Here is a 14,683-nt window from a genome sequence, read left to right as displayed (position 1 = left end):
GGGGTGGAAAGGCAGGAAGAAAGAATTTAATTTCAGAGGAGTTAAATTTGAAATACCAGGAGAGTTTTTCTTGCAGGCATTTGAATTTAGAAGCTTGAACTACAGTGAAAAGTCTGGGCTCGGGATATAAATACAGGAAATTTAAAGCCAGAGGAATGAATGACATCACCTCTACCCACATCCCCCTACAGAAGGGAAACCTCCATCGTGTGATATTGATTTTCGATACCAGTCCACCATGACTGAAATAGATAGTCATTCACTGAGTAGCAAAAGTTGGCTCCTATGAATAGAATACAGGTAGTGGGAAATGCCTGAGAAAAACAGTGGAGCAATTTGGATGGATCTTGTACTAGATCAAGATTGTTTAATGAATTCCAAAATTTACATGGTCTTAAAATCACGGGAAACTTAAATAGTAAAGATTTAGATGCTTTTCCGTTAGTCTTCTCCCAGATTTGCTTAGGACCTGCAGCTAGGCTAAAACTGGAATCCTAAAGGGGTTAGGTAGAAACTGTCTGCTGAGCTGTGTCGGTGAGAGAATCTGAGTCCTTACACTAAACTAGAAATCATGATGGGTAGACCTGCTGCTTTGAAACAGGGAAGTTCTGAGCATCATGGCCAATCCTGGTGTTAAAGAGTCTATTAAAGGACTTCACAAAGGAAAGGATGGTGAGGAAGAAAGCCTATCCAACTCAGCTGTCTGATCTCTCTCAAAGTCAAACACAACAAGTCCAGTTAAACCAGAAACTCATAAGGACAGGAAAAAAATTAAGATCGTTTATATGAAATAGTTAAAAATCTGATCCTATTACTTAACTTCTTCTCTTTGAATACTCTCAAGAAATTGTGAAAATATCTTGTTTGGCATGTTATAGATCTCCAATGAGAAAATTTGCTATGCCAGCTATTGGGTCTCATGTCCGTAATGGGGAGGATTACTATGGGTTTAAAGCTAGCCTGGGTTACAGAGCAGTCTCAAGTGATATTCTGACACTCAAGACTGTCATTCATAAAACTCAGAAAAACACGCTGTTATTTACAGGCTATGTTATCAATATCTGTATTCTATCCCCTCTCAAAAAAAGAAAAATGATCTTATATTTACTGTTTGGCCTTTGTACTTTTATTATTTATATCTAGTGAAACCATAATTAAATATTGTACACTGGTCAGTATATGATTTCTATTTGACTACTTACGTGCACAAACCAGAAAATCATCAGATTTGGTCATCTAGTTGATCCGCTGAATTTGTCTATAATTCCTACATAATTTACATACCTCTGTAAGCAAGCTCCTGCTATAGCCAAATATGGATTCATTCAAAATTTATCCCCATGACATTTCATCTTGCTGCTATAACTCTAAAGTCCAAAGTTAACAGTCTGGTATTCATGTCCCTGTAACAGAGAAAAAATTACTTTTTTTCTGGTCCCAAATATTGCTGTTTTTCTCTAGCCATATGGTTTATCATATATATCTTTTAATAGTAATCCACATATTCATCTTCAACTCAATGGACAGTATTATTGCTGGATTTTTAGTTTATTCTAAGAATATTTTGTTATGGACAAAAGAAGAGTCAGGTTTAGAATAACATACTTTTTGTCTTCATCCCAATCTATTTGTCATTGTTTTTCATTCCCAGCCTGACTGTCACTGAATGAACCAAGTCATGCCTTCCTGCCATCCTCCAGCCTTTATGTGTTATTTATAATGATGATAAATCATTTTAGGACATTTGTCCTAAAACTTGCAGAATAAAAATGACAAGAATGGCACAGAGATTTCTTGACTAAAACCACAGACTCCTGAAATAGTTTTTACAAGGGAGACATCTGAGCTCAGACATCTGAAATCTCTAAAAGATCAGCAACAATACAGACATAGGTATAAAGGGAACTATGGGAACCACTCTGCCATGCACCTCAGATCACACCAGTCAGACTGAAGAGCAAGGTATTTCAGATTTCCCTTCCTTTAATTCTCTATTTTTCAGTCTTTGGGAAAGAGTTTAACTAACTTTTTTTGTTTAAAAACAAAACAAGCAAGCAAACAAAAACCAAACCGTAAGAATTTAGACCCCACATTTTAAGGTCTCATTGTTTATATAAAATTTTTAAAATGACAGATAAATTAAAAAAAATTCTTTTCTGCAAAAATATTTCTTAGGTAATTCTTTTTAAACCATTTCCTTCCTCCTTCTGCTAACCAGATGAAACAGAAACACCAGAGGAATGCCTCAGTCTCCTCTCACTTGTGGAAATACTACTTTTATATTAAACTGAACACAAGAGCCAACTTACATACCATTGCTCAAGGTGTACAAATTTTGTCATCCAGATAACGTAATAGCAAGCCCAATCAGAACAACAAGCTATGAACTCATTAGAGTTGTGAAAGTAGTTTAATTTAACAATTTTAACCCAGAATGGCTATGGAAATAAACCCCCAACAAAATGAGAAGATAGAACAACTTATTTTCATCCACAATGGAGCATGGGTGATGAAGAAAGTTTTGTTTCAGAGAATATTCACATGTGTGTTCCTTTTGAAAACAAATACACATGATTTGTTTATTAGCAGAGATCCTTGAAAACTCAAAAATTCCTTGAATGGGATGGAGCAATGACTAGGCAGTTAAGAGCACTTCCTGCTCTTGCAGAGGTCCTGAATTCGATTCCCAGCCGGTGTGTGCATGCACACACACACACACACACACACACACAGAGAGAGAGAGGGGGGGGGGGGGAGAGGGAGAGGGAGAGGGAGGGTGTCATAATTGTCTGTAATTTCAGCTCTAGGTGATCCAGTTTCCTCTTCTGATCTCCTCAGGCACCAGGACACACACATGTGTTATAGATATATACATTCAGGCAAACACTCTTACACATAAAATAAAAATAAATACATGTTTTAAAGAAAAGAATTCCTTGAATAAAAAGTGTTCTCAGTATGTCATTTCATCAGAGTGTTGAATTGACCCTCAAGTAAACGGAAATGATTTCATGCCTTATCCCTCTGAACTTTTTCAAAATGTCCATGTGGCCATTACTTTCTAAAAATCAGAAAGGCTATCATTTATAAATACTGTTCAGCTGGTTAAGGAACCTGTAGTGCTGAAGTCGGTGCATGTTCTTGCTGAAGCAGTCAAGGTAGAAGCATAATATTGATTTATATATTTTAAGAATAAATCGATATGAACTCTCCGAGTGCTATAGCTGCCTGAAGGCTGGAAGGGGCCCTTCTGCAGGAAAATAAATTGAGGCTGCTCAGTGCTTAGTTTTAATCATGTACAGAGATCAGGGACTATGAAACACACGCACACATACACAAATACGTGTTCATACATTCTCTCTCTCTCTCTCTCTCACACACACAAACATGCGCACATATATGAAAACTAATCAGCCGACAGTCCACACACCCAGTTTAAATGATTCTAGAGCAGTGTCAATATCAACTTTTTAAATGATGTTTTATTCTTTAAAAGTTTCATACGTTTTTATAGTGCATATCATTCATATCCATCTACCGGTACTGCCTACAATTTCACCTAAAGCCCTCAGCCATTTCCCTTCCTCCTTCAAGTCCTCTTTTTCATTTTTTTTTAAATTTGTGTTATTAATAACCGCAAGGCTTATCGTGTTTCCCATAAGTACATTGTGTGTGGTCATCCGCTGGGGTGTGAGCAATCTACAGGCCGCCACATTCATAAAGGAAAGTAACGTCCCTCCTTCACAGCAATCCTTTGCTAATATTTCCTCCAATAAGAGTGCTGCCTTCGGGTTCCTCCACAATCCTTGCTGGAATTTTGACTGGTTTTATGCAAAACTACAGCTGCTATGAGACAAAGTATGCAACAGCCATGTTGTGTCCAGAAGTCACCATTTTACAGCTCTCTTCCCTCTCAGTTGACTCTTCAATTTTTCTGTCTCTTCTCACTCAAAGATACCTGAGTCTTGATTGATAGAGGACGGACACATGATGGAGTGACCTACGATCAGTTCAGTACTCAGAATTAATTTATTTGTGGCACTCTGACCAGTTATGAGTCTCTGCATTACTACGACCCACTTCGACACGGAACATCTCTGGCCAAAGTTCAAAGCAGTACAAATACATAGGGCCTAAACATAAATATGTAGAATGCACTTTGGCTACATGACCATTTAGCAAAACAAAAAAAAAAATAGAATCCTCCTATGATCTCCCAGCCATGAGTGTTGATTAGGCCACAGTACTAGGCATAAAACTTCTCCTGTGGGGCACAATTCATATTCAGGCAAAAAGTAATTGGTTCAGTCTTTACCTCTCATGCCAGTATTACACCAGTGAGCACACTTTGATAGACAGGTCTAGATTGCGGTGGCGAGGGTTCAGTGCTGTATAATATTGTTGATACATTCATTTTCTTCCCCAGCAGCCTACTCTGTGCGTTATGATGCTAGATGAGCCATCCAGCAAGGAATGGTTTTCCTGGTCAGTCTAGCTTGATTTTTCTATATCCTACATCCTCATCTGGTTACGGCCACCAGGCAAGTGCAATGGCAGTAACATGGGCTAATTTGGGTGCTTCTGAAGCCGTGACAAATAACTCTTAGGGATGTATCCTATGTTGGGTACTCAGATTTTTAATGAATAATTCTGGTTTATGGGGAGCAGTATTTTGCACCCATGGCCTAATATCAATTTTGAAGTCAGGATACTTTGACCCAGAGCAACAGCAGAGTATTGGAGATGTGACTGAAAAACCCTGTTTTGAACTAAGACCTTGAAGCTAAAACAGTCATGACACTGGCCTTACCATGTACCTACCTCTTGGAAAGAACCAACCTGATGTTCTATGCAGAGGGAAGCACCCACAATTTAAGTCATCTACTTTTTTTCATATTTAGATAGACTGTCTTTAAACATATCACCAGAGAACATGAAACACATGAAAATAACCAACTATGATTTACATGCAGGACAACTAAGAAATAAGATTAAGCTACAAGGATGATTTTTAATGTCAAAACTGGAGTACGGTCCACACAGTGGTCACTGTTGTGTGACTGGTAAAGGGAAGCTGTGCTTCCTAACCAAGGTTGCAATGACACACGTGGCTCACTCCGTGAAAACCCATTAGGTTCCATCCTTATTATCAGCATGACTTTTCCCATATCTGTCAACCTTCAATTTAAAGATTTACTTTAAATAAACAGGAAACTCTAGGGTTATTATTAACCGAATCTTAAAGGTACAATGATGTGCTAAAAGAGGAGATTAAAAATGGAATCATACAAAATGAGTAATTCAAATTAGAAGCAAAGAAATAGAGAGGAGGAAAGAACGCCAGAAAAAAATAATAATGGCACAAAAATACAACTATGAAAAATATTGAACCAGCGGTATTGATTAATCTCTTTAAGTGTGACTTGTTTAAATACACAAAATCAAAGATAGAGATAGTTATGAGAGAGATAAGATTAAGAGCCAGTTGTGTGCAGGCTACATGAAACTCAACTAAAATAATAAGAATTCACATATGTTAAAATAAAGATTCAAGAAAATATAAGCTATGTAAAAAGTACCAGAATAAAGTTGGACAATTAAATTGTTCTTTAAAAAACATGTAAACAAAGTATTTTCAGAATTACCGTGGGTCATCCTTCATGCTATAAACAATACTTTTTAAAGCATGTGTCCTTCAATCATAGGACCTAGTGAGAGCATTAAAAATATCAGTAAAACAATAAAAATGTGCAAATTGATAAACTAAGTCACTGTGAAAGTGAGAACTTCAGCATCCCTGTCAGTACCTGAGAAATAAAGTAGCAAAGATATCAAATGCTCTGAGCAACTCTGTAAGCCAACTGGACACAAGTGATATTTATGGAGTGCCTGCTCCAACCACAGCCAGAAACACATCCATTTCACCAGTACATGGAACATTGTTCAAGGCACAACGTATTCTAGATTGGAGAACAAAACTTGATCTCCCAAGGTCCCAATGAGGAGCAGAAGGAGGGAGAAGATGAGCAAGGAAGTCAAGACCACGAGGAGTGCACCCACCCATTGAGACAGTGGGGCTGATCTATTGGGAGCTCACCAAGGTCAGCAGGACTGTGATTGAAAAAGCATGGGATAAAACTGGACTCTCTAAACATGGCGAACAATGAGGGCTGATGAGAAGCCAAGGACAATGGCTCAGGGTTTTGATCCTACTACATGTTCTGGCTTTGAGGGAGCCTAGCCAGTTTGGATGTTCACCTTCCTAGACATGGATGGAGGGGGGAGGACCTTGGACTTTCCACAGGGCAGGGAACCCTGACTGCTCTTTGGACTGGAGAGGGAAGGGGAGAGGAGTGGGGGTAGGGGGAGAAGGGTGGGAGGAGGGAGAGGGAAATGGGAGGCTGGGGGGAGGCAGAAACTTTTTTCTTTTTCCTTTTCTCAATAAAAAAAATACCAAACTGCATTAAATTAAGTTATAAATCAGTAATAAAGGAACTGGGGAGATGGGTCAGTTGGCAAAATGCCAGTCACACACACACCTCACACACACACACAAAGCATGAGGACCAGAATACAGATCTCCCAAGCCCGTGTGAAAGCCTAGAAGTGCACACCCCTCTCCCCAGGCTTATAGAAAGACAGGTCTCTGAATCTCACTGGCTAAGTCCAAACTTATGAGTTCTATTTCAGCAACAGGCAAAAACATATAAACAAACAAATAATAAAAAGGAGCTGAGAACTAGAGAGAGCACTGATGGTTCTTCTAGAGGGCCCAGGTTCAATTCTCAGCACCCACACTGTGGCTCACAACCATGGTTCTTCTAGAGGGCCCAGGTTCAATTCTCAGCACCCATACTGTGCCTCACAACCATCTGTAATGCTAGTTCCAAGGGATCTGATGTCCTCTTCTGGTCTCCTGATACCAGGCAAGTGGTACACAGATGTACAGATGGGTGGACATTCATACACATTTTAAAAATTTGGATAATGACTAGAGACAGATACCCCAAACTGACTTCCTGTTTCAATGTGGGGCACACCATACTACACACACACACACACACACACACACAAACACACACACAAATTCATTTTTTCAACTGACTGAAAATGCATCTCAAAAAATTTAAGACGAAAGAAATGCTGACTAAACACACACATCTATAGCTATATCAAAAATATACATGTAACTAACATGCCTGACTATACACACACATATATATTATATATAAATATGTGTGTGTATAATGCCTGCCTTTTAAAAAATCTAAAAGAAGTAAACTTCTGCCTTAGAAACAAAGGGAGAATTATAAAATAAACCCAAATCAATATAAAAAGTCCTATAATAAAATTTTAACAGAAGCAAATGAAAGCAAATAAAACAGCAAATAAAGAAAATTAAAAATATGAAAGTGATTCTTTGAAATTTCATCTGGACCCAAGCAAAAGAGTATCTAGTAAACCGATCAAGAGAGAAGATAAAAGAAGTATTAATTAAAAACTGAACCAGAAGACATCATTGGCCAGAGCAAGGACATGAAGGGAAGCTAAGGACAAATTATATAATCTTATGCTCACACATTTGATGGTTAAGATGGAACACTTTCTTGAAAAATAAAATTTATCAAAGCCCAGGTAGTCATGGCAGATACCTGTTATCCAAATACTCAGAAAACTGAGGCAGGAGCTTTGTTAGGAGTTGGAGCCCTACCAGAATTGTATAGTTCTAGGCTATGCTGGGCTACAGAGTAGGAATGGTTCCAAAGAACCAAAGAAAAGCAGCTAATTCTTTTTTTTATTATTTATTTATTTTTATTTTTTATTTTAATTTTTTTATTGAGAAAAGAAGAAAAAAAAACATAAACAAAAAACAAGTTTCCCCCTCCTCCCAGCCTCCCATTTCCCTCCCCCTCCTCCCACCCTTCTCCCCCTCCCCCCACTCCTCTCCCCCTCCCTCTCCAGTCCACAGAGCAGTCAGATTTCCCTGCCCTGTGGTAAGTCCTAGGTCCTCCCCCCTCCGTCCATATCTAGGAAGGTGAACATCCAAACTGGCTAGGCTCCCACAAAGCCAGCACATTAAGTAGGATCAAAACCCTGAGCCATTGTCCTTGGCTTCTCATCAGCCCTCATTGTTCGCCATGTTCAGAGAGTCCGGTTTTATCCCATGCTTTTTCGGTCACAGTCCAGCTGGCCTTGGTGAGCTCCCAGTAGATCAGCTCCACTGTCTCAGTGGGTGGGTGCACGCCTCGTGGTCCCGACTTCTTTGCTCATGTTCTCCCTCCTTCTGCTCCTCATTGGGACCTTGGGAGCTCAGTCCAGTGCTCCTGTGTGGGTCTCTGTCTCTATCTCTATCCATCACCAGATGAAGGTTCTATGATGATATGCAAGATATTCTTCAGTATTGCTCTAGGATAGGGTCATTTCAGGTTCCCAATCCTCAGCTGCCCAAGGAACTAACTGGGAACCTCATCTTGGGCACTTGGGAGCCCCTCTAGGGTCAAGTCTCTTGCCCACCCTAAAGAGGCTCCCTTAATTGTGGTTCCGTGCTCCCCTATCCACCTATCCTTTATCCCAATTCTCCTGTTTCCCCAAGTCCCCCCTTCTTCCTTTCTACCTTTTCTCTCCCCATCTCCCCTTACCCCCATCGGACCCCACCCCAAGATCCCAATTTTCTCCCCGGCAATTTGGTCTACTTCCCTTAGCCAAGAGTATATCTATATGTTTTTCGTTGGGTTCACCTTCTTACTTAGCTTCTTTAGGTTCACCTATTGTATACTCCGTGACCCTTATTTAAGGCTAGAAACCAATTATGAGCGAGTACATCCCATGTTCATCTTTTTGGGTCTGGGACACCTCACTCAGGATAGTGTTTTCTATTTCCATCCATTTGCATGCAAAATTCGAGAAGTCATTGTTTTTTAACGCAGCGTAGTACTCTAGCGTGTATATATTCCATACTTTCTTCATCCATTCTTCCATTGAAGGGCATCTAGGTTGTTTCCAGGTTCTGGCTATTACAAATAATACTACTATGAACATAGTTGAACAAATGCTTTTGTCATTTGATAGAGCATCTCTTGGGTATATTCCCAGGAGTGGTATTGCTGGGTCCAGGGGTAAGTTGATCCCGAATTTCCTGAGAAACCGAAACACTGACTTCCACAGTGGTTGCACAAGATTGCATTCCCACCAGCAATGGATGAGGGTACCCCTTCCTCCACAGCCATTCCAGCAAAGGCTATCATTGGTGTTTTTGACTTTAGCCATTCTGACAGGTGTAAGATGATATCTCAAAGTAGTTTTGATTTGCATTTCCCTGATTGCTAAGGAAGTTGAGCACAACCTCAAGTGTCTTTTGGCCATTTGAACTTCTTCTGTTGAGAATTCTCTGTTCAGTTCAGTGCCCCATTTTTTAATTGGGTTAATTAGCATTTTAAAGTCTAGTTTCTTGAGTTCTCTATATATTTTGGAGATCAGACCTTTGTCTGTTGCGGGGTTGGTGAAGATCTTCTCCCAGTCAGTGGGTTGCCTTTGTGTCTTAGTGACAATGTCCTTTGCTTTACAGAAGCTTCTCAGTTTAAGTAGGTCCCATTTATTCAATGTTGCCCTTAATGTCTGTGCTTCTGGGGTTATACATAGGAAGCGATCTCCTGTGCCCATCTGTTGTAGGGTATTTCCCACTTTCTCTTCTATCAGCTTCAGTGTGTTTGGGCTGATATTGAGGTCTTTAATCCATTTGGACTTGAGTTTTGAGCACGGTGATAGATATGGGTCTATTTTCATTCTTCTACAGGTTGACATCCAGTTGTGCCAGCACCATTTGTTGAAGATGCTTTCTTTCTTCCATTGTATACTTTTAGCTCCTTTATCGAAAATGAGGTGTTCATAGGTTTGTGGGATAAAATCCGGGTCTTCTATACGATTCCATTGGTCGACTTCTCTGTTTTTATGCCAGTACCACACTGTTTTCATTACTGTAGCTCTGTAATAGAGTTTGAAGTCAGGGATGGTAATGCCTGCAGAAGATCCTTTATTGTATAGGATTGTTTTGGCTATCCTGGGTTTTTTGTTTTTCCATATAAAGTTGATTATTGTCCTCTCCAGATCTGTGAAGAATTTTGATGGGATCTTGATGGGTATTGCATTGAATCTATAAATTGCCTTTGGTAGAATTGCCATTTTTACTATGTTGATCCTCCCAATCCAAGAGCAAGGGAGGTCAATCCATTTTTTGGTATCCTCTTCAATGTCTTTCTTCAATGCCTTAAAGTTCTTGTCAAATAGATCTTTCACTTCCTTGGTTAGATTTACCCCAAGATATTTTATGCTGTTTGTGGATATCGTGAATGGTGAAGCTTCTCTGATTTCCCTCTCTGCTTCCATATCCTTTGTGTATAAGAGGGCGACTGATTTTTTGGAGTTGATCTTGTATCCTGCCACATTACTAAAGCTGTTTATCAGCTGTAAAAGTTCTTTGGTGGAGTTTTGGGGGTCGCTTATGTATACTATCATATCATCTGCAAATAAGGAAAGCTTAACTTCTTCCTTTCCAATACGAATCCCCTTGATCTCCTTATGTTGTCTTATTGCTATTGCTAGAACTTCAAGCACTATATTGAAGAGGTATGGCAAGAGTGGACAGCCTTGTAGTGTTCCTGAGTTAAGTGGGATGGCTTTGAGTTTCTCTCCGTTTAATTTGATGTTAGCTGTCGGCTTGCTGTATATAGCTTTTATTATATTTAGGTATGACCCTTGTATCCCTAATCTCTCCAAGACTTTTAACATAAATGAATGTTGAATTTTGTCAAATGCTTTTTCAGCATCTAATGAAATGATCATATGGTTTTTTTCTTTCAGTTTATTTATATGCTGGATTACATTGATAGATTTTCGTATGTTAAACCAGCCCTGAATCTTAGGAATGAAGCCTACTTGATCATAATGGATAATTTTTCGGATGTGTTCTTGGATTCGATTTGCCAGTATTTTGTTGAGGATTTTTGCGTCGATATTCATGAGTGAGATTGGCCTGTAGTTCTCTTTCCTGGTTGAGTCTTTGAGTGGTTTTGGTATCAGAGTAATTGTGGCTTCATAAAAGGAATTTGGTAATGACACTTCTGCTTCTATATTGTGGAATACATTAAGGAGTATAGGTATTAGGTCTTCTTGGAAGTTCTGGTAGAATTCTGCATTGAAACCATCTGGCCCTGGGCTTTTTTTGGTAGGGAGGTTTTTGATAACAGCTTCTAATTCTTCGCGACTGACAGGTCTGTTTAGATTGTTAACCTGGTGCTGGTTTAGTTTTGCTAAATGGTATTTATCTAAAAAAGTGTCCATTTCTTTTACATTTTCCAGTTTTGTGGCATACAGGCTTTTGTAGTAAGATCTAATGACTCTCTGAATTTCCTCTGTGTCTGTGGTTATGTCCCCCTTTTCATTTCTGATCTTATTAATTTGCGTGTTCTCTCTCTGTCGTTTGATTAGTTTGGATAGGGGTTTATCAATCTTGTTGATTTTCTCCAGGAACCAGCTTTTTGTTTCATTGATTCTTTGGATTGTTTTCTGTGTTTCTATTTTGTTGATTTCAGCCCTCAGTTTGATTATTTCCAGTCTTCTACTCCTCCTGGGTGAGTCTGCTTCTTTTTTTTCTAGAGCTTTCAGGTGGGCTGTTAAGTCTCCAATATGTGCTTTCTCTGTTTTCTTTAGGTGGGCACTTAGTGCTATGAACTTTCCTCTCAGGACTGCTTTCATAGTGTCCCATAAGTTCGAGTATGTTGTTTCTTTATTTTCATTGAATTCAAGGAAGACTTTAATTTCTTTCTTTATTTCTTCCTTAATCCAGGTATGGTTCAGTAGTTGACTATCATTTCCATGAGTTTGTAGGCTTTCTGGGGGTATCATTGTTGTTGAATTCTAACTTTAATCCATGGTGATCTGATAAGACACAGGTGGTTACTAATATTTTTTTGTAACTGTGTAAGTTAGCTTTGTTACCGAGTATGTGGTCAATTTTCGAGAAGGTTCCATGAGCTGCAGAGAAGAAGGTATATTCTTTCCTCTTTGGGTGGAATGTTCTATAGATGTCTGTTAAGTCAACTTAATTTATTAACTCCATTAATTCTCTTATTTCTCTGTTAGCTTTCTGTCTGATTGACGTGTCCATTGGTGAGAGAGGTGTGTTGAAGTCTCCTACTATTAGTGTGTGTGGTTTGATGTCTGCCTTGAGTTCTAGTAATGTTTCTTTTACATAAGTGGGTGCTTTTATATTAGGGGCATAGACATTCAGGATTGAGACTTCTTCCTGATGAATTGTTCCTGTTATGAGTATAAAATGCCCCTCTCCATCTCTTCTGATTGATTTAAGTTTGAAGTCAACTTTGTTAGAAATTAGTATGGCCACACCTGCTTGTTTCTTAGCTCCATTTGCTTGATAAGCCTTTTCCCATCCCTTTACTCTGAGTAGGTGCCTGTCTTTGTGGTTGAGGTGTGTTTCTTGTAGACAGCAGAATGTTGGATCCTGTTTTCTTATCCAATCTCTTAGCCTGTGCCTTTTTATAGGTGAGTTGAGCCCATTGATATTAAGTGATATTAATGACCAGTGGTTGTTAACTGTGGTCACTTTTTTAGTAGTAGGGTTTGTGTGTTTTCCTTCTTTGATTTGCGCTGGTGAAGGGTCTCTAGATGTCTGAGTTATTGTGGGCATTGTTGGACTCCTTGGTTAGTGATTTTCCTTCTATTATTTTCTGTAAGGCTGGATTTGTGGCTACGTATTGTTTAAATTTGTTTTTATCCTGGAAAATTTTGTTTTCTCCATTTATAGTGAATGAAAGTTTGGCTGGATATAGTAGTCTGGGCTTGCATCCGTGGTCTCTTAGTTTTTGGAGTACATCTATCCAGGACCTTCTAGCTTTCATGGTTTCCATAGAGAAGTCAGATGTAAGTCTGATAGGTTTACCTTTATAAGTAACTTGGCCTTTTTCCTTTGCGGCTTTTAATATTCTTTCTTTATTCTGTATATTTTGTGTTTTGATTATTATATGGCGAGGGGATGTTTTTTTTTTGATCCAGCCTATTTGGTGTTCTGTATGCTTCTTGAACCTTCATAGGTACATCTGTCTTCAGGTTGGGAAAGTTTTCTTCTATAAATTTATTAAGTATATTTTCTGGACCGTTGAGCTGCACTTCTTCTCCTTCTTCTACTCCAATTATTCTTAGGTTTGGTCTTTTTATTGTGTCCCATATTTCCTGAATGTTTTGTGATGAGAGTTTGTTGGGCTTGCTGTTTTCTTTGATCAGAGCGTTTATTTTCTCCATGTTATCCTCAGAATCTGAGATTCTTTCTTCTATCTCTTGTATTCTGCTGGTTATGCTTGATTCTGTAGTCTCTATTCATTTACCTAGATTTTCCATGTCTAGCCAGCCCTCTGTTTGTGTTTTCTTCTTTGCCTCCATTTCAGTTTTCAAGTCATGAACTGTTTCCATTATCTGCTTGATTGTTTTTCCTTGGTTTCCTAGGGTATCATTCACTGATTTACTCAATTCCTCGAACTTTCTGTTATACTTCTCATCCATTTCTATAAGGGCGTTTTTTATATGCTGTTTAAGGGTTTCAATCACTTTCATGAAGTCAGTTTTTTCTACTTCTTCTTGATTAAGGTGTTCATGTCCTCCTGTTGTGAGGTCACTGGCTTCTGGTGGTTTCGTGTTGTTTTTCAGATTGTTGGGAGAATTCCTGCATTGGCATCTTCCCATCTCTTCCTCCCAATACTCCCCTTTGGATCTTCTTTTACAGGATCAGGTCTTCTTGCCCACTGATGTACCTTCCCCGTGATGTCACTCCCCAGAGATATTTCTCCACAATGATGTTTCACTTGGGGCCCAGATCGAAACTCTGTGCTGCTTGGTTAGCTCGCGAACAAAGGGCCCACCCTGCTTGCTGTGGGCAGGCTATGGAAACAAAGGAGCTACTGGCCACCCCTTTGTCCTCCCGGTTCTGGTTCGGTCCCAGCGCCCTAGCAGGCTGAGCAGGGAGGCGCTATGCTGCCAAAGAAGGGAGGGAGGGAGGGAGGGAATGAGGGAAGGAGGGAGGGAGACAGGGGGTGGGGGGATCTGGATGTAAGCTGGATGAGATAGGAAGAGAGAGGAGGTATGGGCAGTATAGCCCCTGTAGGATGGCCAGAAGTGTGGGTGGACTGAGGTATGTTCCCGGCTGCCGCAGCACTCACTCACCACAATAATGTTTCACTCGGTGCCCAGATCGAAACTCTGCCCTGCTTGGTTAGCTGGAGAACAAAGGGCCCACCCTGCTCGCTGCGTGCAGGCTATGGGAACAGAGGAGCTACCGGCCACCCCTTTGTCCTAGCAGCTAATTCTTGAGAAAAAAAACGTATATATAAAAGGAATCAAGCTAACAATAGATTTCCAAAAGTCAAAATACCAGGTGGTTCATTTGTGAGTTCTAGTGATTACCACAGCTAAGAGAAAAATCTCCCGTTTTCCAGAAACAGAAACAAAAAGAACACTTCCTACTGAGTGTGTGGGACCATCACTGACTTAATACCAAACCCAGAAACACACATCTGATGAAAAATAACATACAGGCTACTATCTCCTGAGTATAAACACCAAAGTTCTAAATGCAATATTAGAGTAGCACATGCTGCAATATATGTGAAAATCTATG

The sequence above is a fragment of the Microtus oregoni genome, unplaced genomic scaffold (assembly GCF_018167655.1).
Source record: "Microtus oregoni isolate MIOR12 unplaced genomic scaffold, Mior012 000082F_ref0000272, whole genome shotgun sequence".
NCBI lineage: Eukaryota > Metazoa > Chordata > Mammalia > Rodentia > Cricetidae > Microtus > Microtus oregoni.
Note: the sequence above shows the minus strand (reverse complement) of the source record.